Source organism: Miniopterus natalensis, chromosome 1 (assembly GCF_054644295.1).
Source record: "Miniopterus natalensis isolate mMinNat1 chromosome 1, mMinNat1.hap1, whole genome shotgun sequence".
Lineage (NCBI taxonomy): Eukaryota > Metazoa > Chordata > Mammalia > Chiroptera > Miniopteridae > Miniopterus > Miniopterus natalensis.
The window spans coordinates 68,364,684-68,383,800 of record NC_142081.1 but is presented as its reverse complement, the minus strand read 5'-3'; the positions used below and the strand labels follow the sequence as shown (position 1 = coordinate 68,383,800).

At 42.1% G+C, this 19,117-nt stretch overlaps 1 pseudogene; it reads left to right on the top strand.

Annotated features, from left to right (window-relative positions):
* Nucleotides 1-4,789: 4,789 nt before the first annotated feature.
* On the top strand, nucleotides 4,790-5,731 carry OR6J1 (olfactory receptor family 6 subfamily J member 1; annotated as a pseudogene).
* The last annotated feature ends 13,386 nt before the right edge of the window (nucleotides 5,732-19,117 follow it).

Sequence of the window (19,117 nt, the reverse complement as noted above, 5' to 3'; positions counted from 1 at the left end):
TTACCAATGCTTGGACACATGGGACACAAGGCCAATTTGGGCAGAGAAAAGATAGTGGTTAGACTGAAGTAAAACATGTGTATTAGAGTGTGTAAGGTGGGAGCCGGTGCTGGGAGGCAATTCTGGGAGAGATTAGGGGTGGGGCTGAGCAGCTTGGGTTTTTTTCTTTTGGATGGTGGAAGACCACTGAAGATTTGGTGTATTAATAGAAGTACTTTGGGTTGTTGGAGAGGATGGTACTAGGTAGCATGGAGTGGTAGGCATAGAAACAATCATCACGATAAGACTGGAGACGGGGGAGCAGCTAGAGGACTGTGCACTGTGAGGCTCTCTAAGATATTTCTGGTGGTGTTAATGTTGGCTAGTGTTCTGACTTTAGTTCTTGCTGGTGTAGACATGTTTGAGTTTGCATCTTTTCCTAAGTGGGCCTCATTGGCCTCTGGCTCAAGCATGTTATTCAGGGACAGCATTGTAAATTGTGCCCCTGAGGACTCCCCATGATTGGATCCTTCTCTGAAAGTGTATGCTCTCACCTGAACCAACCTCACCCTGACTTGCCCCACCCTGCCCCAGTGCAGGTGCAAGCATGGGACCCAAACTCGAGACCCTTCCATAGTATTGCCCCTTTCAGCCCTGAGAGTGCAGAGTCAGTTTGTGGCCGTAGAAGCCTCAGCATTATAGTGCCCAAGTCTGGCTGCCCTGTGGGCAGGACATGCTGGAGGTGGCCAGTCGGCCTCATCTAGGCTAATGTGAGTATTGCTGAGTCCCCTCTGTGAGCGTTGCTCTGAATATTGCTGACCCTCCTGTGGAATGTGGGGGACAGAAGGGTAGTTTCTTCATTTGGAAATCCTAGGTGAGGAGGGTTAATCAAAATTCTCATGAAGAGAAGCAGCTTTCCTTTGTTTTCCCTCTTTGTAGCCAACTAGATATGCCATTCAAGGAGAAAACAATTGAGGCAAAATTGTGACCTGATGAGATGTATCCCAGGGCAGAAGTGAGAGTGTTGCAGGGTGGATGGCCTACATCTCAGTAGGGACCAGGGAAACAGGATTTGCTCTTTGCCAAAACTGCAGAACAGCAGAGCTTATAAAAATAATGGCAACACTTAATATGATGGTTTATGATTTCCTAAGGCACTTCATATGAATTACCTTGTTTTCCATTTTGAGCTTCTCAACCTGGCTGTGAGAAAGATGGGGGAACAGAGCATTATTCCTGCTTGTTGTGTGACGATTCACGTGCAGCTGTCCAGAGAGATAAGGTGATTTGCCCAGTCTTAAGGGTAGTAAGAGGTGGCACTTGAAACTGGGTTTCCTGACTCCAAGTCTAGAGTTTTCTCAATGGATTATCTATATTGTCCCTTGACAGGATTTGACAGTCCTGCAGTTACTCTAGAAGAAATTTAGCCCTGGGGACAGTTGGCCTGCGAGTCTCTGAAAAAATCTGATGGAAAAATGGTATATGTTGGATTGAGGGGACAGAGGTAGAATGAAATGAGAGAAGCAGGGTAATTGTTGCCTATCAGGTGACCACAGTATTTCATTTCCAATTTGCGCTTGAATCAAGAAGCAGCCAAGACTGGGCTTCAGGTACTGAGTAGAGGACTGGAGAGGGGGGCAGGGAAGATGGTCACAGGAGAAGGGGACAAAACATCATCCTGTAGCTCGCTAGAGAGGCCGATCCCCCCTCTCCACCCTCCCTAGCCAGGTCAGACTGTGTAGACAGCATGGGAGGCTCCAGTTGGTCAATGGATGGCTTAGCTAAACTGAAGGCCACTTCTACACCTGCTCAGCATAAGAGCCCCAGAGGATTTGTAGACCCCTCGGTGCTGGAATGGGTGCTACACCCTGTAACTTCCTGAGCAGGGTAAATATTCAACAGGCTACACCTTTCAGTTGTATACACCATGTGCATGCCCGTCAGGGAAGATTTCACAGCTAGAGCAGAAATCTAAATGAATTAGGAGGGGTTAGTTCATTTCACCTGTCAGATGCTGCTAGTCTAATATGGATGGAGCTCACTGTGACTTTTATCAAGATAATTACTATAACCTGGCTGGGCGTGGCTCAGCAGTTGAGTGTCTACCTAGGATCCAGGAGATCACAGTTTGATTCTTGGTCAGGGCACATCCCCGGGTTGTGGGCTCCATCCCCAGTGCAGGAGGCAGCCGATCAATGACTCTCTCATCATTGATGTTTCTGTCTCTCTCTCTCTCTCCCTTCCTCTCTCTGAAATCAATAAAGATATATTTTAAAAAAAGATAATTACTACAGAAGATCCTAGGTGGTAGCAAAGCCCAGATGAGCAGACTTGAACCTACAGCTGAGGGGCCTCCAGTTGAATAAGTAGAGAACAACCATTCAGCTTTCCTGGGCTGCCTAGAGGGCAGAAGTTCCTGTTGCAATCTAAGGCGTGTATCATGGCCTTCATTAAACTTGACATTTTTGCTATAAGGGAGTGATTTTCCACTGGGTACAGTGGCAATTCCTGCAAAGATGTATTCTGAGAGTTAAAATGAGTTGTCATGTTCCCTCATCTTAGCATTTCCAGATTTGGTGACAAAGCCTAGGTTCACTGTCTCTTATCATTCTTGATTTTGTAGACTTTGAATAAATAAAAAGAATTAGAACCATGACTTCATGAGAACAAAGAAATGGCCTGACCCATTTCTCTGTGGCTCTCTGGGCTCTCTGTGAAGCACCTAAATGATCTTCCTTCCCCCACTCCCTCCCTCCCTCCCTCCCTCCCTCCCTCCCTCCCTCCCTCCCTCCCTCCCTCCCTCCTTCCCTCCCTCCCTCCCTCCCTCCCTCCCTTCTTTCCTTCCTTCTTTCCTTCCTTCCTTCCTTCCTTCCTTCCTTCCTTCCTTCCTTCCTTCCTTCCTTCCTTCCTTCCTTCCTTCCTTCCTTCCTTCCTTCCTTCCTTCTCCTTTTCTTTCTCCCTACTGTGAACATTCTTGCTCATCTTCAGATGTACACGTCCAAGTTTCTCCACCTAGAAGTAGAATTATTGGGTCGCAGAGCACATGAATGTTCACCTTTGCAAGGTAATGACAACTTACTTTCCAAAGTAATATAAATTTACACTCCTACCAGTAACTTAAAGCAATTTCTTTGGATCCACATTCTCTCCAACACTTGTTATTATTATATTTCTTTTGTTTTACAATAGAGGGTATAAAATGGTATCTTGTTATTGTCTTAACTTGTATTTCCCTAATTACTAATGAGATCAAGCATCTTTTTGTGCACTTATTGGCTATATTTCTTTCCTCTTTAATAGAATTCAGATGAAATGTTTGGCCCATTTTTTTATTGGAATGCTTTTCTATTATGGCTTTGTAAGAATCAATATGATTATATATTACAGACAATAAACATTTGCCCATTATCCATGCCACAGATATGTTCTCCCCATTTGTAATTTGCCTTTAACTTTATTTTGGGAGCCTTTTAATAAACAAAAATTCTTAATTTTAATGTAGCTTAATTTATCAATATTATCTTTTTTTTGTTTAGCACTTTTCAGATTTTTTTTAAAAAAAAAATTTTTTTTATTGATTTCAGAGAGAGGAAGGGAGAGGGGGAGAGACAGATAGAAACATCAATGATGAGTCATTGATTGGCTGCCTCCTGCACGCCCCCTACTGGGAATTGAGCCCACAACCCAGGCACATGCCCTGACCGGGAATCGAACCGAGATCTCCTGGATCATAGGTTGATGCTCAACCTCTGAGCCACACTGGCTAGGCTCAGATCTTCTTTAATCAGATTTTTTTTTTCTACCCTAAGGCCCCAAAAATATTCTCCTATTTTTTCTCCTAAAGTTTTTATTTTTACATTTAATTTTTTGTCCATCTAGAATGGATGTTAGTGTCTGATATGAGTAGGGAATCCAATGTTACTTTTTCCCCATATGGATGATCAGCAGTACCAGCTTCCTTTCACCTCTGACGTTTATCACTGTTTCATATTTGTATGGGTGTTTTTTGACTTTCTATCTTGTTCTGCTTGTCAGTTTGTGTGTATTTGTGTCAATACCATCTTGACTTAATCATGCTATTTTTATGCCTTGTTATCTACTAGGGCAAGTCCCCCACCCCCAGTTTCTTCTTCTTCAGCAATGCCTTGATTATGGTAGGACCTTTGCTGATTTACATTTTACCTCCAAAATGGGATCATAATGTTACTACTAGTTTATAACTTTCTTTAAAAAACTTAATAATAATAACAAATCATTGTGGCTATTTTGTCATTACATAAAATTTGTCATTTATGTATTATAGTAAAATATACTTTTTAATGGCTGCATAATGTTATTGTTTAGATGTGTCATAATTTATTTATTCCATGCCCCATTTTTGGATATTTAACTTGTTGCCAAATTTTCATTATTATAAGCAATTCTGTGGTAATGCTGTTTTAGCAAAATCTTTGAACACATCCATGACTATTTCTTCCAGGTAGATTTCTGAGTCTAAGGATTGCTCAGTTTTAAGGATTTTTATATGAATGGCTATATTGTTTCTTAGAAAGTTCATATGAACCATGTGACAGTGTAGGTCTCAAGGTAGATACCCTTATTAACAATGAACATTATCATTTAAAAAAAGTTTCAATTCGATAGGCAAATAATTTAAAACCAAGTTAAATTTAGATTACATAGTTTGGATTAACACACTTTATGTTCATATTTTTCTAGTGAGCAGCATGGGGTTTTGTACACCGAACGTGCTCCTAAACACTTTCTCCTTTTGTTCCATCAGAGGAATTGAGTCCCGCCCTCCAGGCCCATGCTAATCAGACGGGGGGAGTTTGTTTTGCTGGGATTTCCCTTCAGCAGGCAGATGGAGCTGCTGCCCCCCACGCCCCTGCTGACCCTGCTGGGGAGCCTGGTCATCGTCTCCACTGTGCTGTCCACTCCCGCCTCCGCACCCCCATGCACCTCTTCCTGTGCAGCCTCTCTGTGCTGGACATCCTCTCCAAAAGTGTTGGCCAACTTAGCATCTGGGGATGAAACCATCTCCTTTGCTGGCTGTATCACCCAGTGCTATTTCTACTTCTTCCTGGGCACAGCAGAGTTTCTTCTGCTGACAGTCATGTCACAGGATCGCTACGCTGCTGTTCCCAGCTGCAGTACAGCATCATCGCGAGACCTTCTGTCTGCGTTGAGGCCGTGGTGTTCTCTTGGTTGGGAGGCTTCCTATCTGTGCTTTTCCCAGCCACCCTCTTCTCCCAGCTGCCCTTCTGTGGCTCCAACAGTATTAACCACTTCTTCTGTGACAGTGGGCCCTTGCAGGCCTTGGCCTGCGCAGACACCAGTGCCACTGAGCTGATGGATTTTATGCTTTCGTCCACCGTCACCCTCTGCTGCGTAGCCCCTGTGGCCTATTCCTATATGTACATCATCTTGACGATAGTGCGAATCCCTTCCTCAGGCGGAAGGAAGAAGGCCTTTAACACCTGTGCTTCGCACCTGACAGTAGTCATGATTTCTAGTGGCATCACAGTGTTTATCTATGGGACACCCTCCCAGAAAGAGTATCTGGAGGTTAACAAGGTCCCTTCAGTACTGAGCAGTGTTGTGATTCATTCCTCAACCCTTTATATACACTCTGAGGAATGACACGGGGTTGGGGGTCCTCAAGGACATGTGGGTTAGGGTTCAAGCAATTTTAGAACAGAGGATGATGACAATGCTGAGGAATAAATTGTCCTTTTTCAAAGACCAATAGGAGGGGCTAGTCTCCCTTTCTCTACACCACCATGTATGCAGTGTACAAATTCCTGGTGGTAGAAAGAGAGGTTGTGCCTTAGCAAAGGGATGAGCTAGCTAAGGGACCCTGAAGGGTTTATAGTGGAAAGAAGACTGAGCTTGGAGGTACGGACTTGGACTCTGGCCTTGGTTCTAAGTTGAACTCTGTGGCCACAGCTGTGTCACTGTGTCACCAGCCACTTTGACCCTCAGTGCTCTCATTTGAAGTGAGTCAAGGTTGGACCTGATGATCTCTAAGTCCCATCCACACTGAATATTCTAAGAATTACAGAAGAGACTTGCAGCCTGTGCCTAGTCAAAGTCTCAACATATTTGGCCCCATTTCCTTATGGACCTTGACCACAACCCTTCTACCAGCTGGCACAAAGTTCTTTCTGGTCCCCTCCGCATGGAACCTATTTCCTTCCACCTTCTCTAGGAATCTTTCTAAGAATAACCTTTATTATTCTCCAATCCACTGTTATACCCTCAGTGGACATTTGTAATGATTGTGGTGGATATATGTAGTCTGTGTTATTTAATAATACTGCTTCCTATAATAGAATATATTTGTGATATCCAACATGGTTACATTCTTATGGAAGACATGACTCTGTTCCTTCAGCCTCCAGTGATTGACCCGTGGATGGATGATCCGAAGGCAAGATCCATTGCCTGACCATGATCTATGTATAACCTGTGTGGCTTGGCTGGGACAGGTAAATTGTGCAAAAAAAAAAAAAGCTTTTTTTTTTTGAGTTTGAACCAAGAGATGCAGAGACTGTACCCAGACAACAATGATGCTCCCCATGGAAGCTCAAGTAGGCTTGGTGCCTGGAGTGGCCATTTTGGGGGTCATGTACAAGCTGATGTGTATTAGAGGAAACCAGTCTGCCTATTGAAGAGAATGGAGTTGGTGTGGAGAGAAATATAGAGAAGAGATAGACAGGAGCCCTCTCAGCTGCAGAGACACAGAGTAAAGGGCCTTCCTCTCTAATGATTTTCCAGGCCAGGGAGCTGGCAGAGTTTTATTTCCTATTCCTGGGTTAGATGAGTTTGCCTGTACCTATGCCCCCTTTTTAAAAAAAATATGTTTTTATTGATTTTAGAGAGAGAGGAAGGGAGAGGGAGGGAGGGAGAGAGAGAGAGAGAAACATCAATCAGCTGTCTCCTGCACCACTCCCAGTGAGGATCAAGCCTTCAACCTGGGCATGTGCTCAGGCCACAAATCAAATTGGTGACCTCTCAGTTCATGCGACAACACTCAACCAACTGAGCCACACCAGCCAGGGCTCAAAACCCTTTTTATTGAGCTATTTTGAAAAAGCCTTTGCTTCTCACAACCAAAAAGAAGCTTGACTATAAAGTGGGCTCTCTCTCTCTCTCTCTTTCTCTCTCTCTCTCTCTCCACCAAGTGTAGCCCTCCCCTTTCCTAGCTCCAAGGAACTAGAAAGATGTCTATTTTGAACAGAACTCTTAGTCTGAATTCTTGGTGCCCAAGCACTGCCTGGGTTGCTTGACTAGCACCACCTGGGCCTATGGCTCAGGTTAGTGCAAGCTGTACTTTTCAGTGCCATCAGAAGCATTTCTTTTCCTGTCCAATTTGGCCTCTAGCACTGCAGCATCCACTTTGCCTAAATTAATGCCAGTATTCCCCATAGAACTGGTCAGAAGGGACATAGCATAACTAAGGAAACTGTAGAGTGCTGTGGAAATAAATAAGACCACCCAAAGGAGAACAGAGACTATTTATCCAGAACTGGCTATAGCAAGGGAGTCAGCCACCATCACTTGGGTTTGGCAGAGACTCAAAGGTAGGCAGGGAGTGAAAGCTTTATAGCGGAAGAATTGGGTAAGTCTCAGGTGTGTTCTGATTGCAGTGCTTTGGCATAGGGAAACTGGAGATGAGCTAACTACAAGCCAGGCATCTCCTGTGATTGGTTTGGGGAGCATATGTGGCTAGTGCTTAAGTAAGAGGACTTGACAACACCATTTGTCACACATAACTCACTTTGTAATCGGGGTGACCATCTGTTGGCTAATCGGCTTTATCCAAGAAAAAAGAAACTTCTTATATCTTTAGAACAGGAGGGAGCAAGGCGGCCACTCCTGCAGAGACTGGGAGATAGGGACACTATCTTCCTTGATGATTACACTTCAAAGAGGTGGTTCCCAGGCCCTTAAAAAGACATCCTGGGTAACAAAGATGGCCAGAAGCTCCTTTAGCTTTTTGAAAGATTTATATACATTTTAAAGAGACAGAAAGCTCACCCCTGAAACTGACATCATGAACATAAATCAAAATTAGGATCACTTTTGACTGGAGAGCTTTTGTGTTTTTAATCTTTAACGTTTAATTATAAAAATACATATTCATTGTTAAAATTTCAGCCAGTGCAGAAGTGTATAAAGTAAAACATGGAGCCCTGTCAGCCAGTTCCACTCTCCAGCAGCAAACATTGCTATGCTTACAGAACATATACATGTTTATTCACACACGTAGCTTTTTTTTTACAAAAATGGAAGTGTTATAAGAATTGTCTGTAACTTGATATTTTAAAATCTTTCCATTGTCAATACCTACAAAACTACATAATTTATTTTTAAAAATGTTTTTTAACCCTCACCTGAGGATATGTTTTTATTGATTTAAGAGAGAAAGAGAGAGAGAGAGAGAAGCATTGATAGGTTGCCTCCTGTACATGCCCTAACTGGGGATTGAACTAGTAACCTTTTGGTGTATAAGACTATGCTCCAACCAATTGAGTTACCTGGCCAGGGCTACATAATTCATTTTTAGATGTTACTTTTATAATCAATGGGCACTGAGATTTCTAGTGTTTTGTTAATGGTGCTAAAATTTATTAGCATAAATTCCTATTATTAGGACTCATGGCTCATAGTGTGTGTCTTTTAAATTTAAGTAGATTAGTTTGGTAGATTCTGCCAAATTGTCTACAAAAATGTGGCAACAATTTTCTCTCTCACCAATACTGTATGAAAATGTCCATCTTCCTCACCACTGGCATTATCAGATATTATGAATCTTAAATATTTTTGTCAATCTGCATGTGAAAAATAGTTTCTCATTATTGTTTTGTATTTCCTCTCTTACTGGTGAGGTTGAGCATCTTTTCATACATTCATTGGTTGTCAGGAACCAGCCTGCAAGACAAACAAACCTGAGTTCGAGGGGTGGGAATGAAAGAGACGAACAAAGTTATGGGATCAGGAGGGCCGCCTTCTATTGAGGGGCAGCCCCAAATGGCTTCAACGCCTTTATTATATAGTGAGTGACAAACAATTGGTAATGCAGTGAGGGTGATACAAACTACTAGTTCCTTCAAAGCTGCATAAACACTCTTTCAGAGTAAATATCCTGCCTCCTGCATGAGCCCAGACCTTGGTAAGTTCTTTATCTCAGCTCCTCATGGGAACTTGTGGGGAGGGTTGAGTCCTTGGCTCCAGGCCCTCAGGCTATGTGGACCATGTCCAGACACGTAGAGGGCTCTCAACATCAAGGGTAATTGTGGGGAGGGTCGAGTCCCTGACTCCAGACCCTCAGGTGGCATGGACCATGTCCAGACACGTCACCGCCTCCCAACATCTCCCCCTTCTTTACTTTTTAATTTGAGCCAGTGGGCTCCTGTCTGCAGCTCTGAGATGTTTTGTATTTCTGACTGGACACAGACTGGGAATAAACATAGGAATATTAACACTACAGCCAAAAACATAATAGCAGAATAAAATAATGAGAATAAACTATGCCCAGAGATAATGTTAGAAAATTTGTCAAACAGTTCTTTTGCTAAGTCTGCGGGTGAGGTATCTAGAGGAGGAGCAGATTCTATAGCATTTATATCAGCATGTAAATGGCAACATCAATAGATATATTATCTTGACTCCATATCCCCATAAGATGGTTTTTAATCCTATCCCACCCCCATTCAGAGTTACTATATGGTTCTTAGTAACACAAACCCATTGAAACTGAGCATGACACTGCAGCGACATTCTCACCTTCACACTTTGAATTTGATCTCCTATGAGTAAAACAGCTTCTTCTAAGGCATTCAACTTATCCTCTAATTTCTTATCAATTCCTTCTTGAGCTCCCAAAGCATCAGATACATTTTTTGCTAACCCATTAACAAAATTCGCTGTATGTATTTCTTGAGTAAGAGCAATTCCAGCAATAGAAGCTGTAGAATTAATAGAAACTAAAGCAGCAATACCGGCTACCAACAGTCCCAGGAATCTTTTAGGTCTCTCCAATAGTTCATTTAACTCTTGCAACACTTCAGCAACACTTCAAGTCCTTCATTAGTATACCAGAGTCCTTGCATCTTAACAGGAAACATTACAAACGCAGGTTGGTTCAATACTAACAAATCTAGGTTTGCATTAGCACTAGATACACAATTTGTAAGGTTACAATTTACACAATTAATAGTATAATAATCAGCTAATTTCTTAATCAAAACCTTACCTAACAGTAATACATAAGGAGGAGGAACACAGGCTAAACCTCCTTTAACAGAATAGTTCCCATTTGGATGATTCTCATCTTTATGTCTCACTATGACAATGTCCATGTTTGCTGCTAACTTCCAAACATTAGGTTGAACTCGTCCGTGCTCTGTTGTTAGAGTCTCCACAAATCCTCAGCATATTTTCTATTGGGGGATCTCCAATGCTGCTCAGCTGCTGAGAAACCTTCTGCATCCGAATTTAAGGGTAAATAAAAAATTAAGGGTAAATAAAGAGAGATTAAGTATATTATTAGGAGAATGGCAGGTATATTCCCCCGTCTTTACTTTTGCAATTTGAGCCCTTAAGGTCCTGTGAGCTCGCTGGATTATTCCCTGGCCCTGAGGGTTATAAGGAATGCCTGTGATATGAGTAATTTGGAAAGTTGCACAAAACTCTGTAAATGTTTTGCTAGCATCTGCAGGCCCATTGTCAGTTTTTATAATTTTTGGAATGCCCAAGATGGCAAAACATGATAATACATGAAAAATAACCTGTTTTGTATTTTCCCCAGTACATGCGGTTGCCACTAAAAATCCAGAATAAGTATCCACTGTGACGTGTACAAATGATTGAAGACCGAATTCAGCTATATGAGTAACATCCATTTGCCAAATATGTCCTGGGAGCAATCCCCGCGGATTAACACCACACTGAGGCACAAGGGGCGTAGGCTCCGGACGGTTCTGACATCCCTTTACTATTTGTCGGGCGGCTTCACGAGTAATGTTAAATTGTTTTCTTAAACCCGAAGCATTTTGATGATGCAGAGCATGTGAGGCTCGTGCTTGTTCCATAGAGGAAAGAGCTAAGGAAGCGTCCCGAGTCAACATGCCTGCTTGTGCATTTCCTTCTGCTAAAGGTCCAGGGAGAGCTGAGTGAGCTCTGATGTGTCCCACAAAACAGGGCGAGGTGCGTTGCTGAGTCAGCTGCTGTAAAGACAAGAGAGCAGTTATTACTGCAGAGGGACCCCTGTCAGTCAGGGTAGCCGTCTCCAAGCCTTGAATGATAGGTACAATGTATTTAGAATCTGTGTACAAATTAAATTTTACATCTTGCAAGCATTTAAATACTCCACTCTGTGTGCAGAGGTTTCTTTAGTATTCAATGTATAGCCCTGATTATTGATAACATAGCTGGCAATTCCAGACGTCGACCCATCAGTAAACACTAAAGGAGCATTAGACAGAGGTTCTTTAGAGACAATTTTTGGGAATATCACAGGGTTTTGAATGAATAGCTGTAATAATTTATCTGATGGATAATGGCAGTCGAGCTGCCATAACGTTTCATTTTGCCACAACCACTGTTGCTGCGTGGAAGTGTAAGGCACAGTAATAGTGGCAGGCTGCTTCCCAAGTAACTCCATAGCTCTTTTTCTACCCTGCAATATTAATTGGGCCACTGACATGGCATAAGGAGTGATAACCTTTTTTCTGGAGGAAGATAAATGAATCCATTCTATTGGAGCTTCTTGCCAAAAAATTCCAGTAGGCAAATAATTTGTAGGTAAGATAATTAGTTGCCAGGTTTTGTGTAATTAATTCTAATCACCTATTGTTGTGAGATAGCTTTCTCTACCATCTCTAGAGCCTGTTGTCCCTCTATGGTTAATTCTCGAGGACTATTGGGGTCAGGGTCACCACGGAGTATGTCAAATAGTGGTTTTAATTCACCCATGGTTAAGCCTAAAGAAGGCCTTATCCAATTAATGTCCCCCAAAAGTTTTTGGAAATCATTCAAGGTGGATAGATTGTCTGTTCTGAATTGAAATTTTTGTGGCCTTACTTTCTGTCCTGCTTTCAGTTTCCCTAAGTAATTAGAAGCTGTGGTCTGTTGAACCTTTTCAGGGGCTACAAGGCCAAATCTATTTAGTTGAAGTTCCAACTCTGAGTAAATCACTTTTAAGTTTTCTGGATCATGATGAGCCACTAAAACATCATCCATATAATGGATTACGTAGGCTTCTGGATGTATCTTTCGAATTTCTTTCTTTTTTTTTTTTTTAAATATATCTTTATTGATTTCAGAGAGAGGAAAGGAGAGGGAGAGAGGGAGAGCTAGAAACATCAATGATGAGAGAGTCATTGATCAGCTGCAGCCCGCAACCTGGGCATGTGCCCTGACCGGGAATCGAACCCTGATCGCCTGGATCCTAGGTCGATGCTTAACCACTGAGCCACGCCCGGCCGGGCTCGAATTTCTTTAATAGCTGTAGCCACAAATTTTTGACACAATGTGGGACTATTTGCCATGCCCTGGGGCAAAACTCTCCAGTGATATCTCTGCATTGGTTCCTTAAAGTTGGTTGAAGGAACACTGAAGGCAAATCTTTTACAATCTGCAGGGTATAATGGGATGGTGAAAAAGCAGTCTTTCAAGTCTAATACTATTAAATGGTATCCTGCAGGAATGGCCACCGGGGAGGGCAAACCTGGTTGTAAAGGCCCCATAATTTCCATAGTCTTATTTACTGCTCTTAAATCCTGCAATAGCCTCCACTTTCAAGATTTTTTCTTAATAACAAATGTAAGTGTATTCCAAGGACTATTAGACTCCTCAATGTGCCCCTGAGCTAATTGTTCCTGCACCAATTGCTGGGCTGCTTGAATTTTTCCCTCTGATAAAGGCCACTGCTCCACCCACACAGGATTGTCAGATGTCCAGGTAATAGGGTCAGCTGTAAGGGAGGCAGGAAGAGCAGTGACCTTCAGGACAAATTTGAATCATAGCCAAGACCTTGTTTTGTCAGTTGGCCTTTGCAGGGAATGGGTTGTTCCATTCCCTGGCCATGTTTGCCCAAACCCTGCCCTGGTATGTAACCTTGGTCTAACATATGATTAGTTACCTTAGTATTTGGGCTATACAATAACACTCCCATATCTTTGAGAACATCTCAGCCCCACAAATTACATGGCAGAAAAGGCAATACATAAGGTTGAAATTTACCTGTCTTTCCCTCTGCACCTCACCACGTAAGAATCTGTGTACTTTGCAGTGGAGATTGAGTCTGTCCAATTCCTTGCAAAGAAGTCATAACAAGTTGCACAGGCCACTGGGATGGCCAGTATAACTGACTAATTACTGAAACATCAGCTCCGGTATCAAGCAATCCATTAAATTTTTTACCATTAATCAGCAGTTCCCTTTTAGGTCTCTCAGACCCAATAAGCTCTATTGGAAGAGCCAAAGCCATGATTTCCCCTATCCTGTTGAGATAAAATTCTTCCTATCTTCTTAAAGGGTAATAATATCAATTGTGCGATTTTCATTTCAGGGGTTAATGTAATGATATTAAGAGGGGCTATACACATGACCTTTAACTCCCCAGTATAGTCAGAGTTTATGACGCCTGGAAAAACTTGAAGTCCCTTCATTGTCCCTTGCTACGTCCTAATAACAGGCCTACAGTGTCTCTTGGCAGAGGCCCATATACCCCTGTGGGTATGGCTTGGGGTCCAGTCTCAGGTGTTAACACGTAGCAGGTGGTGGGACCGAGGTCCAGTCCTGCGCTTCCTGGCGTGGCTCTATATAGGTCCTGTATTCCCTGTTTGGTCCCTGGCAATCCTGGGGTGGGTAGACTGACATGGCCCCGATTGTTTGAGGGGGTCGAGGCTGCCCCCTCTTGTAGTTTCCCGATCGCTGTAAGGGTTTGCCATCTGTGTCAATTTTTGACCTGCACATATTAGCCCAATGCTTTCCTCTTTTACATTTTGGGCACAATCCTGGTTGTTTTACTTGTTCATTGCTATTATTCCTATTTTTACATTCCTTACTGAAATGCCCTGACTTGCCACAACTGTAGCAATTACCTCTTCTTTTTCCTTTATTTCTCTGTTGCTGTTCCATCACTCCTTGAAGAGTTGTTCCTTGCAGTGCTGCGGCTAATGTCAACCCTTGTATATATGATGCTCCAATATCGGCACAGAGACGTTCATAATCAGATAGTGAACCCTTTTTTCCCCAAGGTCCAATAGCAGATTGACATGCTGAATTTGCATTCTCATAAGCCAACTGTGTGACCAGCAACTTTCTTGCCTCTCCGTCAGGCACTAAGCGAACTGCCTGAAGCAATCTGGAAACAAAATCTTGGTAAGGCTCCTCAGGTCCCTGCTTTATTTTGGCTAGTTCTTTTGATTTTCTGCCAGGTGTAGGCAATGTACGCCAGGCCTTAGAGGCCAGTGCATTAATTGTATGATAAGCCTCCGGAGGGTAGATTGCTTGTGCATCATTGGTTAAGTGAGGCCCCTCTCCTATTAACATCTCATAAGTTATAGGAATATTGTTTGCCCTGTTTCTGTTTGCAGCCTCATGACAATGATCATAAAATTTTGATTTCCATAATAAATATTCTCCTCCTGTTAAACATGCTTTAGCTAGAGATCTCCAGTCATTAGGAGTTAAAGCGTCAGTAGCAATGTTTTCTAGGATGGTCAAAGTATACGGAGCAGTGGGCCCATATTGAGCTGTAGCCTGTTTTAGCTCCTTTAACATTTTGAATGACACAGGGGTGTAATATCTTTGCACCTGATTATGATTATTAGGGTTTGGCTGCTCAGAGACTGGAAAGACGGCAAACCCAGAATTCCACACCTCCTCTCCACTCTCTTGTGCTTTCAAGAGCGTTCTTTGCAGTGGAGATAGGGTATCCTTGATCTGTTTTTCTATACATGGGTAATTTAGATTATTTTCCCTGTTACAATTATTCAATTTAGAATTATCTTGATAATCTCTTTTCCATGGAGAGGCAGGTGAAGCAGAAGGGAAAGTTGGCTTTTGTTCAGAAGTTTGTAATGATTGCACCAACCGAGTCAGTTGCCTGACAATCTCTGGAGTTACTTCCTTAGTTGTATTAGTCATAGCTGGATAGAGATTATCATCATGATTGTAATGAGCAGCTGCATCGTCTAATTCAGCCTGCTCTTCTGGTGGGAGCTCCTCGGCATCCCATTCGGAATCCTTACCCCCCTCTCTTTGTACATTCCCTCCTCCTTCTAATTTTCCCTCTAATTTAGGAGCCTCCTCTTTTTGTTCCATACTCCCTGTTTTACATTCAAACTCATGACTAGGATCAAGGGAATCACATACTAGGCTCCAGAGAGATAATGTATCCATGGGCACCTTTTTTGGCCCATGTGCATGATGCCAGTCTCGTAATTTTTCCCCTACCTTTTTCCATGTCTTTACATTAACTGTACCTTCTTTAGGAAACCAAGGACAGACTGTCTCTATGAGTTTTAAAAACTTTAAAATACGTTCTTCAGAAACCTTTGCTCCTCTTGTTCTTAACATAGAACCTAACATTTGAGCAAAAAGCCTCTGTGCTGAACTAGATTGCCCCATCTTATTTTACTCCTGACTATAAATCAAAATGCTCCTCTTACCTCAATGCCCTTTCTGGCCAGCGCCGCCCACCTATGGAGGAGTCCTCACCTTACCTGAAGTTGCGTCTCGAGGACTCAGGTCCCTGTTCGGGCCCCACTTGCCAGGAACCAGCCTGCAAGACAAACAAACCTGAGTTCGAGGGGTGGGAATGAAAGAGACAAACACAGTTATGGGATCAGGAGGACTGTCCTCTAATGAGGGGCAGCCCCAAATGGCTTCAACGCCTTTATTATATAGTGAGTAACAAGTGATAATGCGGTGAGGGTGATACAAACTAGTTCCTTCAAAGCTGCATAAATACTCTTTCAGAGTAAATATCCTGCCTCCTGCATGAGCCCAGACCTTGGTAAGTTCTTTATCTCAGCTCCTCAAGGGAACTTGTGGGGAGGGTTGAGTCCTTGACTCCAGGCCCTCAGGCTACGTGGACCATGTCCAGACACATAGCCGGCTCCCAACAATTGGTCATTTACATGTCTTCTGTGAATTGCTTATTGGTATTTTTATGCTTGCACACAAAGATAAAACATTCATTTTCCTGCTGGGCTGCTTTTTCTTTTTTGATTGCTTGGTATAAACTGTTTTCATTGCTTATCAAAAGCCTTACTATTTTGCACCTTTTAATCCTGTAATTTTACGTCTAAGAAGGAAATCATTGGTTAAATGAGCAAAAATGAATGTCCAAGTTGGTTAACACATTGTTTATAATAGAAAAACATTCAGAAGGCACTCTAAAATCCAACAATAAAAAATTGGGTCAATACATTATGGCAAATCTAAACAATGAACACAAGAATAATGATATATTTCTTATATGCTATATTTAATGATGTAGAAAGAGGTTTATAACAATGAAATTAAAAAAAAATTTATAAAGCACTTTGTCAGCATGTTTCATTCTGGTAAATATATATTTATAGCCCAGCCAGGCATGGCTCAGCAGTTGAGCATCGATCTAGGACCCAGGAGATCAGGGTTCGATTCCTGGTCAGGGCACATGCCGGGTTGCGGGCTCGATCCCCAGTCGGGGGCGTGCAGGCGGCAGCCGATCAATGACTCTCTCATCATTGATGTTTCTGTCTCTCTCTCTCCCTCTCCCTTCCTCTCTCCGAAATCAATAAAGATACGTTTAAATATATATATATTTATATATAATAATGTATGTGTGTATGTGTATGATGTATGTATGTATATATATATTCCAAGAATACATATATATTTAAAAATATTTAATGTGGTTATTGCTGGGTAGTGTAATCATGGATGGTTTTAAAAAAGTCCCTTTTTTCTTATTTTTCTACAATGAAAATATTTTGTTTACATAAAAAAAAAAAAAGCAAAAATGTTTTTGGAATTGAACCTCTACTGTGATCACGGTACAGTGGAAACACTGAGTCTCCTACCAATGCAGGGAATGAGACCTAACATTACATTAGCTTTTTTTGGCAGCTTCATCTTTTTCTGCTTCAAACTGAGCTTTTAGTCCATTGAAACTTTCATGTAGGTTTAACATTTTCACACAAACTGTCCTTGCATTACTTGTTCAGTTCATTTTTTAGTATAAGAGACTTGACATTTATTTCTGTCCATTTGATCTCATCCGAGGATTACTGGTAGCTGTTTTTCGATTGGTGAAGCCTCTTTTTTCCCTCAGTGGTATCCTTTGGGATCAAACTATTGAAACTTCAGGTTTGTGAACTTGTCCCTTTTGAGCCGCTCAGGTAATTTTCCTTGGAACATTTTGAAATCTAACTTCCTGAAATCTATAAAACTTGTGTCTGACAATCTTCCTTCCACACTGTAGTAAATTAAATTGTCAGTAGGGCAAGAATTTACTGGGTCTCCTGCTTTCAGCAGAAGGAAACCTCTGGCACTACTTTATCTGCCTCGGATCAGTTTTGCAATCGGAATTTAAAAAGTATCATCCGTGGCCTCCATTTACCTTAACATCTATTCTGTGCTCTTGCCGGGTTTTATTCTCCTGTGTAATTCTTCTCTCATGTCCACCCACATGCTTCCGTTTTCAGTTTTGCGATTTCCTTTTTCACAGATACACCACTGTTGAAACTTTAACTAGATCAGCTTCCTCCGAACAATGTTATCTTTCCACAGTCATCCTCTAGTCATGAGTTCACATCAACTATCTTCTTGTGATAAAATTCAAGTTCCTTTCCCATTCTGGTCTTCTATAATGTAGCACTTCCCAGGCTTTAGGATTTTATTAAAATTACAAGGGAAGCCCTGTCCAATGTGGCTCAGTTGGTTGGAGCATCGTTTCCTGCACCGAAAGGTTGCCTGTTCGACTCCTGGTCAGGGAACACGCCTGGGCAGCAGGTTCAATTCCCAGGCTGGGGTGTGTGCAGGAGGCAGCGGATCAATGTTTTGATCTCACATCACTCGCTCTGTCGCTCTCTCCCTTCCTCTATTTAAAAATCAATTTTTAAAAAGTACAAAAATATTACAAGGGAAAATTCTCTGCAATTGATATGATTGACAAGAACTAATATTTCCTCTCAACCCCCCAAACAATCTTAGACTATCAGCATCTTTTCAGAAAAGAACAATAGCGTAGTCCTAAAAGTGTTAGAAAGAACATAATTTCAGAATTTAAAATACTGAAAAAATGTCATTTATTTCATCATCGACCAGAAATACATTTTCATGGACCAGCTCCAGTCTGCAGACCCCTGAAGGAAACCATCGCTACAAAACATGGTTTTGCAGTTTTATTTGGACACTTTTCTCTTTCCTTGAAAATTTTAGGAAGTACGTGTTGCCCATTTTGTGTGTTAGTTACCTCATAATTTATCAGAGACCTGTAAATCTTCTGTCGTAAGTCGCAAGTCCTCCCCCAAACCCTGTTCTCAGGCATAATATTAACTGTCAAGGATTGAGCCTCATGTTCTTTCTTTTTCAAAGTCAAACTTAGGAGATGAAAATAGCACCTGCAACCTCAAGTCCTTCAGAGCCCTTTTCAGTAACTAGCATGTTCCAGGTTTCTTCTGGTTGTAGAATTGGTTCTCATGTGTATCAACTGAATTTTGAAGTTGCTGAATTATAACAAACTCTACATCAGGCCTCAGAACACACTCAAGGAGGGAGCTTCTAACGATTAGCAAGGCAGGTTTGCAGAGGGCCCCTCCCCGTTCTTTACAGGGTCATCAACCAGAGAATGGGGACTTTTTTTTCCCGGGTTGGGGGAGGGCTCTGTGCATCTGTTAGCATCAATGAACCCCCTTAGTATTCTGTCTAGGAAAGTGTTATTCTCACAAAAGTGTGGGGCTGCAGTTGTTTTTCCTTCTCAACCCTAGTGAAGGGTGGTAGTTAGTAGGATAAAGACAAAGACTTTTCTAGCATAATAATGCTGAATTTATGCTATGAAAAACGGTGAACATCAGCAAGAGATGGTTTGTCTTGAGCTATTTCACCTGGATGGATTTGGGACTGACCCTCA